At 40.2% G+C, this 23,198-nt stretch overlaps 1 protein-coding gene across 2 annotated transcripts in view; it reads left to right on the top strand.

Moving 5' to 3' along the window:
• Positions 1-23,198, top strand: part of FNIP2 (folliculin interacting protein 2) — a 132,558-nt gene that overhangs the window by 17,513 nt on the left and 91,847 nt on the right. The window lies entirely within an intron of this gene.

Raw genomic sequence — 23,198 nt, 5'->3', positions numbered from 1 at the left:
TAGTGGAGGAGGGACACACTTATCCTCAAGGAGAAAATAACAGGGTCTCGCCTGTCCTTCATAACAAATCCCAAAGTATTATTAATCTATCAGTTATCACCCCTTTGTTTAGAAGACTCCCCTTTTCTTCCCATTCTAGAAATATTTGGGATATGGGGCCTTGACCAACTCTGCCCTAAGAAATGCAGCAAGCAGTCTTTATATTTCTTCTTTTTTTCTTTCTATTCTTTTCCTTGCTAGCTGGAAAAGCTAGCGAGGGTTTTTCCTCACCATCAGATTAGTTCCTGTGTGACCTTTTGGGGGCAGAGGAGAAGCTCATTTGACCTTCATTGGTTTAGGCTCTGGCTGGCCTAAAATCTTGACAGCTGGAATTCTCCATCTGGTCCCATCCAGCTTCAGAGCCTGGGCCAGTCCAGCTTACTAGGATTTGAGGGTGAGATTGGGCATCAAAGCTTAGTAAGTAATTACGGGCTTATATATCTTCCATTGCCTTCTCTGAATGTAGTTTCTTTGAGGACCTAACTGGTATGCATGGAGGAATGTATATGAGACATATTTTGGAGGAAAAACTGAGTGGGATCCGAAGGGGAGAGTGAATTGTAAACAAAGATAATAATTTTTTAAAAGTGGTAATATTGGGGTGTCTGGCTGGCTCATTCAGAAGAGAACCTTGATCTCAGGGTTGTGAGTTCAAGCCCCATGTTGGGTATAGAGTTTACTTTAAAAAAAAAAAAAAAAGAAGTCGTAATATGTAAGATAACTTCAAGATTTTGAGCCTGGGTAACCTGGGAGAATGGCAGCATAATTAATGGAAATAGGACAGCTGTAAGGAGAAATTACTTTTAAAAAGAGAGTATGTATGTATGGTTTTGCACATGCTGAATTTGGGGTGCAAATAGTGCTATTCAGGAGGTAGTAGTTATTAGGGCGGATACTAAGCCAGTATTTGCAGGGGGCCCAGGAAACCCATAGTTTGCTTTTATGACTTTTATTTTTCTATTCCCTTCCCCAAGATTACTTTTGTCAGAATTCTATTTGTTCTTCCAAACTCCATCCAGATGCCACCTGTGGGATTGTCTTTGTGGACTGCCTCAAATGAGCATGCCCTCTGAACTCCTCAACTTCATGTTTTTTCTTTTTTTATGGCACTTACCACATTCTACTAACTGTTTTTGTTTTTAGTTACCTAAGCACTACCACATTCTACCTTAAGTGCAAGGAACATTATATGTATGTCCCTATAGTACATAGCCTAGCAGTGAGTCCATTAACAGGAGCTCAGTAAATATTTAAATACACTTATTTAAACCTGTTTATTTTCAGCTAGTACCACTGCTTAGAGAAATATAAACTTATTAGTTGTTACCTAGAATTCCTTTTAAAATTCTTGTATAAATTTTCCTCTTTGAAGCTTTAAGAACATCTCTTAGTGCTTGTATTTCAGAGTTTAACCAGCAAGTGTGTTTATCCCATCCATATCTCTTACTGTGTTTATCCCCTTTTTATAATTTTTCAGCTACCAGCTGATGTATTTTTTAACCTCAGAGACTATTCTCTATAGATCATTTTTTTTCTATATAAGTTTTACTTTAGATTTCTGAGGTTCACTGCCAGGAAATGTATGATGTACTCTAGTAAGAATAACCTTTTTTTTAGAGATTTGGTCTATCGTAAGAATAGCTTGAACACCTTCTTTACCTATCAACTGGCCAAACTTTTGCCCAAACCAAAATCCATTTGGCACTTATTTATTCATTTATTCAATGGACCCTGAAAGATCTGCTTTGTGTTCCCTTTAGTTCCCTTTAGTTGGGCATTTTCCTGGTGAAAGTGTATAGTGCCATTTATAAATAGAGCCCATTCCTGGCCACTCTGGAACTCATATCAGTTTCAAAAATGTTTAGTCTTCACACTCATCACTGAAAGACCACTCAGCTTATACTTCTCCTTCCAGAGAAATGTTTGTTTATTCCTGCTTTTGTTTTCTGGTCCTAATCCGTTCTCTGTCCAAGATAAATATTCTACTAGCTTCACACTGTTTTATCCTCATAAAAACAAGTGGCCAAATACCTGTCTACTAATGAAGTTAACATCATGAAAACATTCATGGAAAATGAGATTCAGATGAATAAAGGAATAAATACATGTTTTGGCTTCTCATGGACCTAGTTAAACAAACAAACCCCAAACCTAAATTTACTAGTACATAAATCATATGCTATCACAACTTCACTCGGTTATCTGAAGTTCATTTCTCCCATTTGAATTTTATGGGTATCCATTTTGAAAAAAGTGGACCAACCAAGGCTTGAAAGTATTTATCTCACCCATAAATTGTGCCTGTTCTCAAATGGTAATAAGAGTTGACAGTGATTTTTATTTTCCAAAGACTGAACTTTAGTTAGGGAAGAGGAGAGGTTCTGATAGTCACCCTCTGCAGCCTTTATTCTGTGAGATTTCTTGCTCCCTGTTTCCTAAAAAAAGGTAGTGACAAATTAACCAGAGTCAAAGGTATTGCAGTCTTGTCTTCTGGAGGTTCCTTATCCATATTATTCTTTGTGTTTTCTTCTTCATTGTTGCTGTAACTTTAATTTGCCAGCAAATTAGTTTGGATGAAGTAATTTCTTAGTGGGATAGGAATAGGAAACACCAGGAGGAGAGATTATTTTCTGAGTATTGCTTTTCAAGGCCCTGAGTTTCCTCTTAATCCCCAAGTCTTTGATTTGAATTTTATATCTGAGACAGGAGTACCTGTGACTCCAGGTGGCTGCTGTCATCTCCCTGTAGTCTAGGAGTGGGGCCGCCAGGGGTTGGAGGATCTTGTACGTAGATGTTGTTGAGAAAGTTAGGAATATTCCCTGCCCCCCATGAATGGGATTAGTTAAAGGTCCTCTTAACTGAATCATTTCTTTTCCTTGGCAAAGACAAGGAAAGATCTGTTTAGCCCATGCAATGTAGTGGTGGTAGTTTCAAAGCAGATGCTTTGAAACAAGCCATACTATAGGATTAGGAGACTGAAGTTAGGAATTACATGAGATACAAACCAATCTTTCAGGGCACCTGCCATGGTCCAGTCGGTTAAGCATCCAACTGTTGATTTCAGCTCAGGTCAAGATCTCACGGTTTGTGAGTTAGAGCCCCATATCTGCACTGGCAGTGCAGAGCCTGTTTGGGATTCTCTGTCTCCCTCTCTCTCTCTCTCTCAAAATAAATAAACTTAAAAAAATTAAAAAAAAAAAACTTCCCCATGATTTTCTTTTCTAAAAATTGTGGAGAGAGATGTTATTTTGGTTGAATGTGCTGCTGTGTATTAAAGACCAGTATTTCAGAGAAAGGGTAATTGATAAGATGGACTTAACAGTAATAGTTCACATTTATACTTTGTTTTATTTTCCAAACCAGTTGTATAGAATAGAAAACAGGCCGATTGGCCAAGATCACAGTGATAGTTGCCCGAAATGGATACGGCCAGATCTGGAACACAGACCTGAGGCATTGGGCCTCAGCCAATTTTTAGTCCTACAAGTATGACAAGTTCTTTTGTTTAATAAAAGCTGATATGAATTTGTAGCTAAAATGAATCTTTTTTATTTTTAATGATCATAAATCTGTATTCTTTTTTTAATGTTTATTTTTGAAAGAGTGAGAGAGTGAGAGCACACAAGTAGGGGAGGGGCAGAAAAAGAGGGAGACAGAGAATCTGAAGCAGACTCCATGCTGTCAGCACAAAGCCCAAGGTGGGGCTCGAACTCATGAATCAGGAGATCATGACCTGAGCTGAAGTTGGATGCTCAACTGAGTGAGCCACCCAGGCACCACTTGCATTCTTTTGTGTGCTGAACTTTGTGTATTTTCATTAGATTTTGGTATTGAGGTGCCCAGAACTGTAATATATAACTCTTAAAAACCAACTTTAAGCTCCTTCACATGGCTGGCCCTGTCTCATTTCTCTTTGTTCTTCCCCTCACACCTCTTAACATCAGTCAAAGTGAACTTGTGTCAGTTCCTCAAACAGCTTTGAGCTTTCCCTTTATAAAGATGGCTTTGCCTGGAACTCACTTCCTCCATTCTACCTTAACCTTCTGACTCCTACCTAGTGTGGTGGTTGGGAGTAGGTGTGGGCTCTGGAACCAGACAGAAGGTTTCCAGTCCTGACACCATCACTTAATAGCTGTAAGATCTTGAACAAGTTACTGAACAGCTCTGTACCATGGTGCTGTTTGGTACATTGGGAATAGTAGTAACCACCTCATGGCCTCGTTATGAGATTTAAATGGGTTTGCTTTTGCAGTGTCAGAACAGTGCCTGGTACTTGGTATGTGCTGATATCTGGAAGCCTGTGCTGATAGTGCCCGACTCTCCAGTGGCCTAGATATATACACCTCCTGCTCTTTCTCATACTCATCATTGCACTTTGCATTTGACCCGCTTGACTGGAGTTGCCTGTGCATACCCCTCTCTTTACTTTAGGGCTAGGGATGACCAGGCCATCTTTGTTTTTCTTTGTTTTTAATTTTTTTTAAGTTTATTTATTTTGAGAGAGAGAGAGAGAGAGAGAGAAACAGAGCACAACAGCGATGGAGGGGCAGAGAGAGGGAGAGACAGAATCCCAAGCAGGCTCTGAGCTGTTAGCACAGAGCCTGACATGGGGCCTGAACCCACAAATGGTGAGATCCATGACCTGATCCGAAGTCAAGTGCAGGACGCTTAACTGACTGAGCCACTCAGGCACCCCGACCATGCCATCTTAGTATTATTCACTTTAGGATACAGCTCCTGGCACTTACATAGGCACTTGGGAAATGTTTGAATACGTGGATAAGCAAGGCTCTGTCACCTTAAGTCATAAGCTTAATGTCTTTGACCTCAGCTTTTTCTTCCTTTAGTGGAGACCCTTTAAGCTTTTATTTGAAGCTTTTGATGGGGGTACTTTTAGGACAGGGAGGTGATAGAAATGATCATCTTCTAGTTTAGCTTTGGCTTCTTTATGGAAGCTTTCGGAGTTGTAACACATTATCGCTTTAGTGTAGTTTATTCCTGAGAGAAGAAGCTGAATATAAGGACAGGCCTCTTGAAAAGTTGCTGTGTTCTTTAAAAAACGTTAAACTGAGTTCCACACGGAACAGGCTAGACTCATGAGGAACACCTGATTGATGCTGACCACAATCTGGAATTAATCTAATAATTGTCACAGGTTCCCTGGAAATCACAGGATTTCCCGGCATTCAGCTTTTGCTGGCAATCAGGTGTGCCTGTGGCCATAATGTAGCCACTTAACTTTCCCCCCTTACTAGCTCTGTCTTTATAGTCAAGAATAAAAACAATGTAAAAGGAAAAGCTTATGTAAGAGTAAAATAGCTTCTGGCTGAAAGTAACAGATTTTTTTCTCCTTTAGGGGCGGTAGTCATCTGTCATGGTCATGGCAGATCCCCTGATGGTAGGGTGTTCCAGGTGAAAATAATGCCTTATTTAGGGGAAAAGGAAAGAGGAGGAAGGGTTTGCTATGCTGCTGGGATTTTTTTGATTAATGCTATTAAAGATTTGGAGTACTTGGAGAATGAGACTAACAACTGCTGTAGACGGTTGTATTTTCAAGGGACAGTGGTAAAAAGCAAAGGTTAACTCCATACTGGACTTTCACAGCAGTGTGATTTGAAAAACAAGTTCCATTTGTTTGAAAAACAAACAATTCTTGTTTGTTCTCACCTTCCTACATCTAATCTGCCATAATAGAATAATGGTAATAGTATAATTTAGTGAGAACAGACTATGTACAGGCACTGTTCTAACCGTTTTCTGTATATAGCCAATGTATATATGTGTAGTCTTTACGGTTTACTATATAGCTTTTCATTCTTTCCAAAGAAAGCCAAGTAGGATACATAGTAGTTAAGAGTATATATGTGTGTCAGGTTTGAACCCCACCTCTTCTGCTTATTAGCTGTGCAATTTTGGACAAATTACTTTCCATCTCACTTTCTGTATCTAAAAACAGAAATAGAGTCCCTATTAGATGAAGTAGTGAGAGCAAAATACTGTGCTATGTTCATAGAGTGGCTCAGTTGTGTTAGCTAAGAAAGTAAAGAACCATTTGTGATACTGTCTTCTATTGGGTGTGACCTTTGTCTTGATTGGTATCCAGGGAAATTTATGAAAAACTTCAGAGCCTTTCTACTATGGCTCCAACCAGGAAGTTAATTAGGTGTATTTATCTGTGCCTCTGCTAGTGTTACCATTGTCTACCAAAAAGAGATGACAGTACTGTAACCTCTGCCCAGGCTTACTAGACCTCTCCTGATCTCCAGTCATCCTTTGTCATTGGCTCTTCCTCTCTCTCTCTCTCTCTCTTTCTTTCTTTCGTTCTTTATTTTTCTCTCTCTCTTTTTCTCTTTCTTTCTTATGTTTATTTATTTTGAGAGAGAGAGAGTGAGAGAGCATAAGTGAGCACAGGCGAAGGGCGGAGAGAGAGAATCTGAGAGAGAGGGAGAGGGGGAGAGAGAGGGAGAGGGGGAGAGAGAGAGAATGAATCCCAAGCAGGTTCCATGTACTTTTAGTGCCGAACCTGACTCGGGGCTCAAACTCATGAACTGTGAGATCATGACTTGAGCTGAAATCAAGAGTCGGAAGCTTAACTGACTGAGCCACCCAGGTTCCCAGTTCTTTATTTCTTTGCAAAGTCAGAAAACATCAGAGCATTGTGTTTCTCCATAGGAAGAAGTGATGGTTCCTCATTGAACTAGTCTGTTTCTCAGAGCAAGAGGGGACTGTAATGCATTCATAGTGTCTAAACCACTTCATATTACTCTTCTTAAAGCTATACTTTCCTTCAACAACAACTATTCCTTTTCCTCTTGGTTTTTGAGCACTCTCTTGCCATCCTCCTCTCCCCTCACAGCCCCTAAAAGAGCAGGATTGGTGTGTGTGTGTGTATCTGTCTAGGTATGTCTGTGTAAAATAGCAGGCTCTTATCACCTGGAAGGCATTTCCCTTGGTTAAGATGTTAAAGATATTACTGTTATGAAGAACAGTTGGTTCACTTATTTATTAGAATAATGGCTGCATTATAGGTTAACTTGGTTTTTGTAGGAAAGCCAGGAATTCTGTCCACACTTTACAATAATGTTTCTGATGTGTACTCTGAACTCTAAAGTTGTGAATGGATTTACAGACCCTATACAATAAATCTTCAAAAACATCTATTGAACATCTTTGATATTTCGGATATGATTAATTGGTAGAATACCGAAATGAATAAGACACATCCCTGCCCTGAGCAGATCAGTTCCTGAGGATTTATCTCACACTGTTCCATTGTAATGTGTGATAGGACCTAAGGTTGAGGCAAGGAGGCCTTACAAAAGTGCTTAATGGTCGTTAAGTGACTAAAGTCTCTAAGCTCGGTAGATGCCTTCATTTTGCAGTCCTCCCCCCCACCCCCCACTTAGCACTTTCTAAGTTTTTTATCTTTCCATATGGAGAGTTAAATGCTAAATATATATGTTATTCTCATAGTTGAGCTCATAATTTTTTTATTCTTGTTGTCTTTCCAGTTTATCTGCAGATGATTTTCTAAAAATAAAAAATAGGTTATCATGATTAGAATTTGTTTGCTGGTTTTCTGAAAACCTAACAACAAGGAGTGGCAAGCAGAGAGGGTGGCCGGTGTGGGGAGGAGGAGGCGGCAGTAAATGAGAAGGTGGACTTTTCTGATACGAATTTGTGGTTTCTCCCTAAATAGTCTCAGACAATATTGTTTCTACCTCTGTAACTTCATTCTTTCTTTTAGTGTTCACAGATACTTCAGGCTTTAGATATTTTTGTTTTGTTTTTGTTTTTGCATTGAGCACCTTTAAGGAGTTTTCATGTTGGTATGTTTGTGATAGTGGGAATTTTACCAGCCAAAGCAGGCCAGTGTTTAAATGCAGGAAATTCTCTTTGGGAGTCATTGCTTTCTCCAGGCTTAGAGGGTAATGCCTCCCCATCTGTCAATGTACACCTTCAGTAATGACCATGTGTGTTTCATTTCCCACATGTTCTCTGCCTTGTATAGAATAAAAAATGAAGGTTATATAAATTGATCTTTTTGAGTGCACTATTAAGGGGGGGAATAGGTAAGAGGTGGTGGAGGCAGTGTCCCTGAGCAGGTGAGAGACAATGAGACTCAGATATCAGGGTCTGTCTAGTCTTTCCTTTAGACTAGAAAAGCAAAGTTGTTTCTCATAGGAAGCAAAGGTGAGTGTGGGTCAGTGGCTTCTGCATGCCGAGCACTGTGCTAGTTTCTGGGAACAAATGGAAGACTGAGACATGATCTGCTCTCAGGGAGCTTTCAGTGTAGCAGAGGAAATGGACACAAAAACCCTATAAGGTACTAACTGCAGTCCATCTTCATTATTCATGGATTCTAGCTTTGTAAATTCGCCTATTCACTAAAATTTGTTTATAACCCCAAAGTCAATATTTGTGATGTCTTTATGGTCATTCAGGGACATCCACAGAGTAGTAAAAGACTGGAGTCACCTGATGTGCACATTCTGAACTTAGGTCTGGCAGCACAGCCTTCCTATATCAGCTCTCATACTGTAAACAAGTTTTTTGTTTTTTCTTTTCTCAGTCTATTTATTTAGTGTTGAGGTTGGGTTTGTTGGTTGGTTGGTTTGTTTTTGTTTTTGTTTTGCATCTTTGTGCTTTTTGTTGGTGATTTTGCCATTTTTTTTAGTTTTTTAAAGCATGCATTCCTTTGTTTTTTTTTTTTTTTTTTATTTATTTCTAGGAGAGAGAGAGAGAGAGAGAGAGAGTGAGCAGGGGAGTGTCATAGAGAGAGGGAATCACAGACTGAAACAGGCTCCAGGCTCTGAGCTGGCAGTCAGCACAGAGCCCGACGCGGGGCTCGAACCCACGAACCGCGAGATCATGACCTAAGCGAAAGTCGGATGCTTAACCGACTAAGCCACCCAGGCGCCCCTGATTTTGCCATTTAAAATGGCCCCAAAGTATTGGGCTGAAGTGCTGTTTAGTGCTCCTAAGGCAGGAAGGCAGTGATGTACCGTGCATATAGAAACCATATGTGTGTTAGGTAAGCTTCATTCAGGCATGAGTTGTAGTGCTGTTGGCTGTGATTTCAATGTTAATGAAGCAATTATATATATACCTATATATACACATACATATAGATTTATATATGTATCCTTTTTAAAAAAATTAGAGAGAGTATGCCTGAGTGGGGAGAGGGGCAGAGAGAAAAAAAGAGAATGTTTTTTTTTTAATATAGTTTATTGTCAAGTTGTTTTCCATATAATACCCAGTGTTCATCCTAACAAGTGCCCTCCTCCATGCCCATCACCCATTTTCCCTTCTCCCCCGCCCCCCATCAACCCTCTGTTTGTTCTCAGTATTTTAAGAGTGAGAGAGAATCTTAAGCAGGCTCCACACTCAGTATACAGCCCAACACTGGGCTTGATCCCATGACCCTGGGATCATGACCTGAGCTGAAATCAAGAGTCACACGCTCAACTGACTGAGCCACTCAGACACCCAAAGATTCAAAATTAATCAGTTGATGAAAACATTATGGACACAGGCTTGCAGGAACTTAGCCCTGTATTTCCTCTGAAAACAATGGTTTATTACTCACCAATTCAGTTGTCGCAGAGACCTTATAGAACATAGGTAGTGCGAATAACGAGAGTTGATTGTACAGTGGAAGCTGTGTAGCCTTAGAGTGGAAAAGGTAAATGGGTAACTGATTCTGAGTTTTGGGGCTATTCGAACTTGAGGGAATGAGGAGGTGGGAAATCGAATCAAAGCTGAGTTGTAGGTATTGAAAGATAAATACGTAAAGCCAAAATGGGTGTGATCCAGGAAGAAACTGGATGATTGTGTAAAGTCAGAGGTCAGGATTGGAGGGAATAAGATAGCTGGAAGAATAGGAGATTGTAGTCACAGTCATATTGGAAAATGGGTGGGGGTAGAAATCAAGGGTATTTTTAAAGAAGCCAGAGAACAGCACATTTGTTGTTGGATTGACCCTTGATGGGAAGGAATATTGAGTTCCCAAGGGATGATGTTGTGATCAGAGGGCCTAGAGAGCTAACAGACTATTTCAGTGCCTGTGGGATGTAACTGTGTGCATGTTTCCAGAGATTCTAAGAACGCTGAGATGTGATCCAGGAATCTTAAAAGTCCTGGTGTAAAAGCAGGTATGAAGAGGCCTATGCAGACTATTAAATGAGTGGCAGCGTTCTTTATTGCACTTTATTGCACAGAGTACAATATACTGTTTGGTTTACACCCCCCTTTTGTACCATGGGAAGGACATGAGGAAGAATCACCAAGATTCGTTTGTTGATTAGATTTAGGGAGAAGAGGAGAGAAATAAGGTGAATAGTCAAGAGTTGGTCCAAAGTGTTGACTAATTGTCCTGATATCCTTTTTCTTCTATAGAGGAGCTAGGTTGATATTTTACTTCCTCAGTTTTCTTTGTTATCTCTTGGTGCCCCAAGTTCTTCAATTTTCATTTCCCTTGTCATGTGATTTTCATTTTTACAGCATTTGAGATCGGCGAATGTGCATGCTTACGGTTTGGTAAATAGAGGTAATGATTCCTTTCAGTTCTGTTTGCGTGGGGGTTGGGGAATGAGCCAGCTTCCTCTTGACTGTCTGTAGGTTTCACTGGCAACCGTGGACACTCTGACTTGGACACTTGCCTTCCAAAATTTTCCCACTGGCCACCGGGTTAGGTTTTGTATTTTTTCTCATTGGTTATTGTGATGGGGTTTGGAAACAAAGGAGAGGCAAATCATATACATACACCACCACTGTACTTTTTCGCAAGAGTTTTCTAGAACTGTGCTGCTCATCTGGGTAGCCACATGTGGCTGGTGGACACCTGAAATGTGGCTAGTCTGAATTGAGATGTTCTTGAAGCATAAAAATTTATACTAGATTTCAAAGATTTAGTGTGAAGAAAAGAATGGAAAACAATTCATTAATTTTTATATTGATTACATGCGAAATAAGGTTTTGTATATGTTGACCAAATAAAATAAATTGTTAAGTCTCACTTCACCTGTTTCCTTTTGCTTTTTTATTTTATTTATTTATTTATTTATTTATTTATTTATTTATAGTTTATTGTCAAGTTGGTTTACATATAACACCCGTGCTCATCTCAACAAGTGACTTCCTCCATGCCCATCACCCCCTTCCCCTCTTCCCCACCCCTCTCAGCTTTCAATTTGTTCTCAACATTTATTTATTTATTTATTTATAGTTTATTGTCAAGTTGGTTTACATATAACACCCGTGCTCATCTCAACAAGTGACTTCCTCCATGCCCATCACCCCCTTCCCCTCTTCCCCACCCCTCTCAGCTTTCAATTTGTTCTCAACATTCAAGAGTCTCTCGTGGTTTGCCTCCCTCCCTCTCCCCCACTATTTTTCCCCTTCTTCTCCCACTTTGTCCTCCATTAACTTCCTCCTAATCCACTTATATGTGCAAACATACGGTATTTGTCCTTTTGCTTTTTTAAAATGTGAGTCCTGGAAGGGTACCTGGCTGGCTCAGTCAGTAGAGTGTGGAACTCTTGATCTCTGGGTTGTGAATTTGGTATAGAGATCACTTAAAAATAAAATCTTTAAGGGGCGCCTGGGTGGCTTAGTCGGTTAAGCGTCCGACTTTCGCTTAGGTCATGATCTCGCGGTTCGTGGGTTCGAGCCCTGCGTCGGGCTCTGTGCTGACTGCCAGCTCAGAGCCTGGAGCCTGTTTCAGTCTGTGACTCCCTCTCTCTCTGACCCTCCCCTGCTCATGCTGTCTCTCTCTCTCTCTCCTAGAATAAATAAAACATTAAAAAAAAAATTTTAAAAAAAAATAAAATCTTCAAAACAATGTGGGTACTAGAAAATTTTAAATTCTCTAGGGGACTTGCAATATATTTCTGATGGACAATGTTTTAGTGCTCCCTTTGAATTTCCAGGGAATAATTTGAAAATGACTATCAGATGGTACTACTTTTTTTTTTTTTAATTTTTAATTTTATTCATTTTGAGAGGGAGAAAACCTGAGTTGGGGAGGGGCAGAGAGAGAAGGAGGGAGAGAATCCCAGACAGGCTCCTTGCTGTCAGCACAGAGCCTGATGTGGGGCTCAGACTCATGAACTGTGAGATCATGACCTGAGCTGAAGTCGGACACTTAACCAACTGAGCCACCCAGACGTCCCTAGACGGTGCTACTTCTAAAGACCAAATTCTTGGGACCATTTGTATTTTTAATGCCATTAAAGTTACTGATGTACCTGAGTATAGCTCTTGTAAAGAAAAGGAGTCCTGTCATGAATATTAAAAATCCTCTGTGCTAAGAAAACTCCCCCCTAAGAAGTTTTTTCTTTTCCTTTGACAATTCTCCTTTAATAAATAAAGTCAGCATTCACGACAGTTCTACTGGATGGAGCATCACCGAATCCCTTTAGGAATCAGGGTTACCATTAGATTGTGTTTTGGACTAATCAAATACAGTCAGGTTTTTAAATGTGTAATTATTTTTCAAAGGAGCATTTGAGTCTATGTCACCTTATGCTGTGGTATAATAGAGTTTTGTTTTCCCTGAGAGAGTGACTATTTCCATAATTTGGTTGAACAGCTATTTGTGAGGCAGCCTTAGTAAAATGCGACAGAAAAGAGGTTAGTTCCAACTTAAGCACCATTTACTAAGTGCCTTCTCCCTGCTCAGTGTTAGCTGAGAGCAACACAATTAAACATAGCAGAAAGTAAAGATGTGTGCATGTCCTCATTTGGTTTAGGAGGTCATAACAGACATTCTAACATTCTGTATGTGATGAGGTATGAGGAGAGATTTATACCTTACAACAGTGGCAAATTATTACAAAAATGCAGACCCAAGGTTGCTTTGGACAAACGCCACTTCCACGTGTGTTCTTTTGTGGGAATCATTCGTGGCCTGCAGCTGCTTTTCCCTACACCGTGACATGGCAGCGTGTAAGACACAGGGACTGTCATTCTAAGGTGTGGCCAAAGGGAAAAGTTGAACCATGGTTGTTGGGAGATTCTGTGCTTTAAGAAACAAATAGAGAATCCTTCAGAGACATTGTGTAGAGAACCCATTCTGTCCTCTGTTTATAGATGTTGAAGTGTCTTCAGAAAAGAGTGATGGTGGGGAGTTTTTATGGGATAGATGGCCCTTGGTTTGGGTCCCGGAAAAACTTTGAGGATTTGATTTGGAGAGTTAGACGAAGGGTATTTTAGGAGGGGAGCGGGTATGATTGAAAGTACACAGGAGGGGGAAAAACAATTTATCAGTGGAAGAGAATGCTTTATGTTAATTTGAAAGCTAATCATTTCATAGATATAAATTTCTAGCTGTTGCACTAATTTGTTCTAGAGTTTATTATTCCCAAGGGACTTTGCAATGACTCTATTTTAGAGGGCTTAATTGCCTGGAGCTTCCGGAGAATTGGCCATGCTTTGGGATGGGGGGTGGAGAGGTGGCTGACTTTCTTGGATAACATTATTATTTGCCAGATGTCATTGTGGCCAAAGTTATTTGCCTTGGCTTCATGTTGTATAAATACAATGCAGTCATCTGTGAGTGTAGCAACTCAAATAGGACAGTGAGTACTTTTAGACATGTGCATATAAAACACATCACATTTGTCTAAAGCTGTACAGTTTTGAGGTATTTTCACATGCTCACATGTAATATTTTTAACATCACCATCACCCATTTACTTCCAGCTGGTGAAACTGAGGCTCAGAGAGCTGAGTATCTTTCCTCTGAGTCATGTGGCTGGTGAATGACTATGCCAATGTTATAGATACAGCTCTTTCCTTCTGGTCCCGGGTTCCTTTCCCTAGTATGACACCCTCTCAGCAGAGACACTGCTGATGGTGACTGCTCATCTGGTTGCTGGCATCTCCTGAGTTCCTAGTACTCAGCCTTGTCATGAGGAACTGACTCAGAGAAATGAGAGTCTACTGATTCAGAGCTGAATAGCTTCTCCCAGCCTCTCATTTCCCAGCTTTCTCTTCTCATAAATTGATTTGTCTCCACTCCCCAAGCAACTTTTTTTTTTTTTTTTTTTTTTTTTTTTTTTTTAGTATCAGTGGCTACTAGGGTGGTAGCAGTGGAAGTTGTGACGTAGGCAAGGGTGAAGAGGGAATTAAAAGTACTTCATGCTCCAGTTAAAACTTCTCCTTCTCCAGCTTTCATATCACCAGTGGTGAGTGAAGAGGGGGCCTTAGTACTCTGGATACTTTTATTAAGACCCTCTCCTCCACGCCACCCCACAACCCTGATGGCCCTGTAATACCATCCCCACATCTGCCTTGAGACTATTAGCACACTAATTCCATTTTTCTCGGTATCCTCAGCATCCTGAACAGCTCCTGGCACATCAAATATTTGAAAGGATAAATAAACGGAGTCCTGAGTCTTTAGATAACATATATTAAAGGCAAGTCCATGAATTATTCTGCAAAACCAATGAGATATCTTTTTTAAAGTTTATTTATTTATTGAGAGACAGAGGATCCCAAGCAGGGTCTGCACTGTCAGCACAGAGGCTAATGCAGGGCTTGAACTCATTAACCGTGAGATCGTGACCTGTGCCGAAATCGAGAGTCGAACGCTGAAGCAACAGAGCCACTCACGTGCCCCAAGTTATCTTTATAAATTGTAGAGAAGTATCACATGCTTTTTATTTTGTTTAATCCTATTTGGTGTTTTATTTGCAGCATGGATTAATGAGTAACTTGTAGTAATTCTGAAATTATCTCAAGGACTATAATAGTTACAATAATAATAGCTGTTGTTTGTGTAATGCCATTTATAGTAATTTGATCGCATGATTTATTCTTCTATGGGATAAATAGTTGTATCCCCATGTTATAAATGTAAAAAAAATTATAATTGCTTAAAAATGTTTTTTTAGTTAAAAACGTAAGAGAGGGAGATAAAGGCCTTTTTACAATGAAACTTTCTCTAGGAAGACTGAGAGAACAGTTTAGGGGGGGGACACAGGTTAGGTTACCTGAATGGAACAAGGTATGTAAGAAAGTACAGAACAGGGGCACCTTGGTTGCTCAGTCAGTGAAGCAGGGGACACCTGGCTGACTCTTGATCTCTGGGTTGTGATTTCAAACCCCATATTGGATGTAGAGATTACTTTAAAAAAATTTTTTTTTTTAAATGAAAAGGCACAGAACAATGAGAAGGCTTATTGCAGGGGGTCTTGATGCTTAGCCAGGGTGACTGAACCTTTAGTTGTGGCTTGGGCATGTGAGCTGCTGTATTTTAATACTGACATCATTTTGGACTTGGACTTGGAGTAATCCAGGCTGATTCTGTTCCAAAGCATCAAGAGAAAAGTTTCATTATGTTATAGTCGTACATCCAAATAGAAGAGAGATGGAGATAGCTGAAGGTTCTCCGCTAGGTATTTTTTTGAAGCATGCTTCTCATGAATTATACAATTTGGTAAGAATAGTGACAGTTTTGATGGAGAGAGTGGGAGCACTGAAAACTGGCAAAAACGCAGAGCTGCTTTTGGTCAGATACGTAGGGCAAGCAAGCGAAGGTGTTGAATAGGAATTTCTGCAACAACTCTTCAAGGTACATTCTTTTTTTTTTTTTTTTCTAATAGAATTCATGTTTAACAATTACAGGTACTCTGTCCGTCCCCCCCCCTCCCCCCCCCTGACCCCACAGCAGCAGGGGTGGTGCAGGGATTGGAGGACAGCAGTCTTATGAGTAATTTGCAGAAAATAAAAAAAGAATCCTAGGGACAGGCAGTGGTGCCTCCCAAAAGACACATCCAATTTCAAGATTTTATATATATCTCTGTGCCCCAGGGAGAGGACAGGCGACATCTGGCAGCATCCTGGAGAGGGGCTGCAGGCAGTCCCAGGCCATCCTGCCTCCTAAGCCATTTTATTAGTTCAGACACACTGCACTACAGGCAGCCCCTGTCGCCGCCGCCGCACCCCCTGCAGCCCAGCTCACAGGCCGGGTCATCCGAGTGCCCATGGGACTCCCAAGTCCCCAGACCCCACCTGCCCTCAGTTGTGGTCAGACTCCTCCTCTTCTTTACTTTGTAACTGGGTGCCCTGATCACATGCTTTGCAGAGAATCAGAGAACTATGGATATTTCAGAGATGATGGCCCCAGCCCAGTAGCTCACTTTCCAACTTCTTAAGCAGATCTGGACTGCTGATACTTATGCTAAGGTCCAAATGCTAGTGACAGTCCAGCTTGACATCAGAGTTAAACTTTAAAAGTTGTGTAATATTTTCTTGCTAAGGGTTCTAACTTGAGGAGTCTTAAAAGTAATTGTATGGTTGTTACTAATTTCAGTGAAACATGGGATGAGTTGTAAAACCCATGCATAAAGGAAAAGGATTATAGATTGAAGTCTGATATTGACCCTTAAAAAAAAGCGATGAAAGTTTTTATCTAAATTGCTGGTTATCTAGCTGATTCCAAAAAGAGGGAGTCATTTTACTGAGACAAAAGGCAAGTGATGCCCCTTCTTGTGGGTGGAGAGTTACACAGCAGAGCTGTACAACCTTGAATTAGCAGGCCTGGCTGCGTTTTGTTTGTTTGCTTGTTTGTTTTTTCATTTGACGGTTTAGAAATGAAATCGGTACAGCCACAGTTTGATTGTAACTCTTATCCCCAGAACCACTGTTTCACTTATTAGGTTGAGAATCTCCAGGAGTGTCAGCTTTCTTTTCCTTATCTATGTTGTCAGCATGCTGATACTTGGTTAGATCACCTTTGAATAGCAATTAAAACAAACAAACAAACAAACTATACTATGTGTAGTTTAAAAATCCTGTCATTGTTATGTATATTGTATTGCTGCTAGGTACTAAACTAAGTCTCCAAAAAAAGGGAAATTGGGGAGTTTTGTTTTTAGTGTAACAGTATATGCTATATACTTTTTTTTTGCTAGCTTATATGAATCTTAATGATAGCAATTATGTTGAAGGACAAATAGTGTTGAGTAGAATTGCACTCTTAACAGGGCGAATGCTTTGCTTTTCCTTTCAGCTGTCTGAAATTATTTTGACTCTGACAATTTCCTTACAATAAAGCCTGCAGAATTGTTACAGAATAAAGAAATCAAGTGATCATTACTGGTTTGGCAGGAAGAATTTAAAAAATAAAGTAGCTTCACCCATTGTTTATAAATAATACATCCCCTACAAATGGAAAGTGGAGAAAAAGAAAAGGAAAAACATTCTTAGTGTCGCTATTCAAAGATATTCTGATATGTCTTTTTAGTTCTTTTTTCTAGGTTTGGTTTTTTAAAAGCACTCTTATTATCAGAAGTACATATACAATTTTGTATCTTGTTCTTTTTATTTAACTTTGTAAGGCAAGAATTTTCCTGTGTTTCACAGACTTCATGAAGACATGCCATTCATTCATTCATTCATTCATTCATTCATTCATTCTTTTGTTTGCTGAGACCCTGTTCTCTAGTGGGTAATAGATGCTTTGTTCTTCAAAGTATGGGTATATGGAATGGGAAATATCTGGATTATAATTAGATACTGCAAGATCATCCCGAATTTTCATATAACTTTTATCTAAAGCTGAAAGCTAACTTGGTCCCCCAGGTAGCTCCTCATTTCAAGTCAGAGAAGTAATATGGATTGATTTTATTGTACACTTAACCTAACTTTTTCAGGATCAAAAAATCCCTCTGCTTGGGAGTCCGTCCCTCAGCTGAAGGGCTGAACCAGGCAGGGTCAAGAGAGGAGGGCAGAGCAGGCATCCTGTGGGATGGCTGGTGTGCTTGGCTCCTGTACAGGGATTGTTTACCCGAGAACAGGGCAGGGTTCACGGCAAGGTGTCTGACAAGAGACTTAGTCACCCACAGTGCACATGACTGGGGCCTTGCCCTCACAGAGGACTGAATTCATGAGAATCTAAACATCTTAAGTGGCATGAGGTTCAAGATGTAGGAGAAAGAATTTGACTTAATTTATTAGGCAGTGATACTCCACTGCCTACTCCGTAACCTCTTCCTAAACCAGTCCTCAGATGGCCGGGTACAGATGTGCAACTCCCGCCAGATAGTGTGAGGATGTGAGGATGTGAGCTGTGGCTCACTCGCCAGCAGGGGTGCCTGGACTTACATCCTGGCTCTGCTTAGGGCAGGCTACATCCTTTGGACCAGTTCATAACCCTTCTGTGCTCCATTCTCTTCTCCTGTAAAAAGGAGATAGTAGAGCCACTGATTTCCTGTGATCAAATTGAAACACTGTTAGAACAATGCCTGGCATTGTTAATAAGCACATAATAAACCCAGCTGGTTTTTATGCACCTTGTGTGACCCAGTTTGTACATTTTGACAAATTTCCTGAGTGCTGAGCTTGTCAGTTAAGTTTACACGGCATTATGGCAGGGGTGTTAGTTTCTGATTGCACACTGAACCGGTCTTGTGAGGATGGGCCACTGCTTAGGTATTGCAAGCTATTCATGATCACATATCTGAAAACAGCCCAGTATTGACACACTAGGTGTTGATCCTGGATCTGTTTCTAAAGCCCATTCCCCTAAAGCACACTGCATCAAGAAAGCTTCCTCATCCCCTTACCTTATCCTTTTGTGCTAGCCTAGCATGAGTGCTTTTTCTTAAATAAACTTCAAATTGAACTATAAGATACAGACAGAAAAGTATACATACTCTGCTTGCTATGAATTCACAGCACCAGCACCCAGATAAGAAACCCAGTAGTTTGCCAGCATCTCATATAACCTTTTTGTGTTTCCTTTTGGGGATTGTGCTTTGCAAACTACTGGTAAAAAGGCTTGTGATCCATTGTTCATAGATATGGAAAAGGTTTTATGGAAGACAGGGAATCACCCCAATAAAAGGACAATTGGTTGTAGCAGCTGTGGATCAGGAACCCCACTCCTTGCCCTTCATTTATTGTTCCCTTTTTCTCGTTAAGGTAATGTGACTTGGTAGAGAAAGATTCTTTATAGAGAGATTTATTAGATAAGAATAATTAGACTGGACTTTTTGGACCTATGGTAGGCCTTCATTTTTTTCTCTCTTTATACCCATCCCTCTCAATTGTGGCTTTTGAGTTAATTTTTCACTATATACAGTGATCACTCCTTTTATCACCTGAAGAGTGTGAAGTCAGGGGAATGCAGAAATGCTGGACACATTCCTGACTTTAATTGTCCTAATTCTAAATCAGGCATGGGAATGGATTTTTCCTCAGATGCCAAATCTTTAGGGCTGCAGTGGGTTCCCAGAACACTGCATTGGAAGGATTGCAGAGGAGTCTGGGGGCAACAGGAAACCATGTTCTGGTTGATTAGAGATTTTGGCTAATAGTAAAAGATTTGGACTAGTGCCTTCAGTACCAGATATTTGCCTGTGTGATCTGAATGATACTTGATATCATTTCTTGACTCATAAACTGAGCACTCTTCTCTAGGACCACTTAGTACTGGCTGTGAGATCGGAAGCAAAACACATATAGGTTAAAAAATTGAACCAGGGGTGCCTGGCTGGCTCAGTCAGTAGAGCATGTGAGTCTTGATCTTGGGGTCTTGAGTCCGAGCCCCACATTGAGGGATAGAGTTTACTTTAAAAAAAAAAAAAAAAAAAGTTGAACCAGTCGTCTTCCTTCCGTACACATACCACGTGACCTCCCCGTACTTCCACACTTCCCTCCGCCTCTCCTCTAACATCTGATAAAGTTCATCTGAATTATGACAGTATCTGTGGTGGCAGCAGCAGTTCTAGTCAGTGTATTGAATTGCAGGTGGAGTGTGGGAGTCCAGGCAGTGACTGCAGGTACTTTTCTAAATGTGGAAACATGGCCGAACCGTGTGAAGGAAACAGAGAACTTTACCATAAGTAGCATTACAAATAGGTCGATGATAAATCTTGTATGTATATTAGTATTTAGGAGCAGGATATCCAGGTGTTAATGAGTAACAGTGTGGGTAACTATATTAGAATATGATTCCACTTCGGGAAAGAGAAGATTGAGAAAAAAGGAAAGATCAGAACAGAATTTGGGGCACTGACGATCTAAAGATACCTTTCTCTTAGCTACTGTGTGAGCTGCTCTGATTATTGTCAAAAACCGACCTCTGTGCTTTGGAGCCAAAATGTAGACAGAGTTTGGGATAAAGAGGAATGATAGCTTTATTGCTTTGACAGGCAAAGGAGGCAAAGGAAACTGTGGCCTTCAAAAACTGCAAGCCCTCTGGAGGAAGGTGTTCATGGGTGGGGGGTTATAGGGAAACACAGGATCTAGCAGGGTTTGGCAGGAACCGAACAAGCTCCTAGCCTTCTTTGTCATGTTTTTAGGGTGGTACTGGGTTTCTGAAACAAAAGGGTAAGAGGGGCGGAGAGGAGGTTTGCGGAAGACAGGCTAAGGTTACTACAAAATTGAACTTTGCTGAAGCACTAGAGCATCCATTTTGATTTTTGTTCAATTTTGTGCTTTTAAGCAGTTTCCTCATGTCTCAGAAGGATGGTTGTGATGATGCAGTTATTATTTGTTTTTCCATTTACTGAAGAAGTTTTAGAACTCCCATTTAAATATAAGGAAATTCGGAGTCCTATAGAGGCATCTCTTTTAAGTACAGTGGTTGTGGCTTTGATACACATCTGTGTTATGCTTTGTCAGATTTTGAGCTGTGGAATTAAGGGTTATTAAGGGAGGGACGGAGGAAATGGCTTTTTCACTTTTTAAAAGTTTTAAAGTTCTTTCTGTTAAGATACCACATGAGTCACATTGACCGGAGTGAACAGGGAATATTAAAGCTTCTAAAGGAACTTCTGCTGTAATAAATGGAAGAGTGTGTGTGAGTGTGTGTGTTTAAGCACAAGCACCCTCTTGGTCAGAAAATATACCTGACTGTTAACGGAGCACACTGCTTGTTGCAAGCAGATTCCTATCATAGTGTTAACGCAAATATTCAGCCCTATTAAACCTATCAAAAAGTGATCTGTTGAGTATCTACCAAGCATAAGACCCATATAATGTACAAAAATGAATGTCAAGACCCAAATTTTTAATATTCAAAGTATTTATGATCTGGTTAGGCTCATAAGATATGTACACTACTCTGTTGCAAAGCAGTTACATGTTAAGGGTTAAAGGTGTGGTTTAAAAAAATAGTAGAGGAATTCAAGGGAGAAAAAGATCTTCCAGCCTAGGAAGTCATCATAAGGAAGATGAAATTTTATCAAGGAAGTGTTTCTCAAATGTGTGGTTCCCAGGCGTGCAGCAACAGCATCCTAGGAACTTGTTAGAAATGTACATTCTCAGACTCCACCTCAGAACTGCTGAATCAGAAACCCTGGGGCAAGGCCCAGCAATCTGTTTATAAGCATACCGAGTTTGAGCCCCACTCAGCCAAGGAAGTGGTGGATCAAGGTATGCTTACTGAATTTAGAGAGAAACAGTGACTGGCGTGTAGTGTTTAGTTAAAGGTGGCTGGCTGAATGGAAGGAACATGCAGAAGAAGGGGTTTAGAGTTTCTTGAGCCATGTGGTTAGCTTCTCTTTAAGGGAATTATTTCCCAATGCACTTTGATCCTTATTTCGTCCAATTATCCTTTGTAATTATATTGTCATGTTCATCTCTTATTATTCTGATCATTTAAAATGTTTGTATCATTGGGATAGGGGATAAAATTTGCATATTGTAACAGAATTTAAGGCTTTGCAAAATGTAAAACATCAGAATGGTTGAACAGCTTTGAGGCTAGCTACAAGTATTTGTTAAGAAAACATATTTAACAAAAGGGTTTCATGTCCTTTCATCAGGTCCTAGATAAATACCTTTAAGAGATTATAGTTTTAAAACTTAAAATTCATTTTTTACATGTAAAAAATGGAATATGTTCCCCCAGCATTTTTTCTACATATTATTTTGGCATTTTTAAAGATCCTACCCCTTCAACATTGAACATGTTAAAAAATAAAATCCATCCGAGTAAAGGTGAAGATCTAATTGGCTTTATTAAATGATTCATGAATCAGGCAGTATCCCATCTAGAGAATAGAGGGGTGTTCTGAGGACTTGTACAAAATGGAAAGTTTTTATGGGAAGGAGAGTGGAGCAAGAAAGGTAGACGCAAAAAAAAAATAATGAAAAAAGAAAAAGGAAGGAAGGGCAAGGGTCTTATGATGCAGATTGCCTCATCTTCCTTTGTGGGAAGGGAATGGAGGGGGCCAGGTGATAGATTTCCTCATTGGTGCTTATCTGAAAATCCCTGATTGATAGGTGAGGACATTTCTGGGGGAGGTTGAAACAGCAGTTAAATTAGTTTTTGATGACTTGGCCTGGTCGGAGTAACACCATGTGAGGCCTATGGTTATTCTTTTTGGCAAACTATACTTTCATTTCTCCTATGATTTTAGAGGAGGTAAACCCTTGGTGAACTGGAGACATTGATTCAGGGCCTCACTTGGGCCACTTAGGAAGTGGAAATGATAACTATGAAAGGAGGCTTTCCTTTCAGCCTTTGCTCATCCAGCTGTCTGGTGCCTAAAATGGAAGGGTTAGAGTGCTTGCATAAGTGAGCTTCTGATTCTCTGTTTAAAAAGAGAAAGTGATTTTAAAGACAGTTCAGGGAGAAAAAGAAGAACCCATGATCACATGGTGGCCACACAGTTAAGCTTTAAGGTCAAAATGTGTTCCCTTACTGGAAAAATGAATTCATTCTCTCCTAATCTGGTTTTATCTTGCCACTATCCATTTATCACATTCACAGAGAAGTCTAGCCATTGTTGTAGGTGTGTTGCAATCTTTACTTCTCTGGGGAGGATGTATTTAAGTTCTTTTTTGGGTTTGTTATAAAAAAAACTTTAGGGTCACATATATAATAATGTCATAAGGTAATTGAGGCCTCTACCACGATGTCATTAGATTTTTCTCACACTTCTGGAGTGAAATATTTGGCTGCTGTGTATAAAGATACATTTCAAACCTTTTGAAACTCGGGGCACCTGGGTGTTTCAGTCAGTTAAGTTCGGTCGTCTGACTGTTGATTTCAGCTCAGGTCGTGATTTTGTGGTTCATGAGATTGAGCCTTACATCCAGCTCTGCGCTGACAGTGCAAGGCCTGCTTGGAATTCTGTCTCTTGCTGCCCCTCCCCTGTGCATGCTCTCTCTCTCAAAATAAATAAGCAAACTTA

The sequence above is a fragment of the Hyaena hyaena genome, unplaced genomic scaffold, assembly GCF_003009895.1.
Source record: "Hyaena hyaena isolate Hyena2069 unplaced genomic scaffold, ASM300989v1 scaffold_689, whole genome shotgun sequence".
In the NCBI taxonomy this organism is placed as follows: Eukaryota; Metazoa; Chordata; class Mammalia; order Carnivora; family Hyaenidae; genus Hyaena; species Hyaena hyaena.
This window is presented reverse-complemented; position numbering and strand designations above follow the sequence as displayed.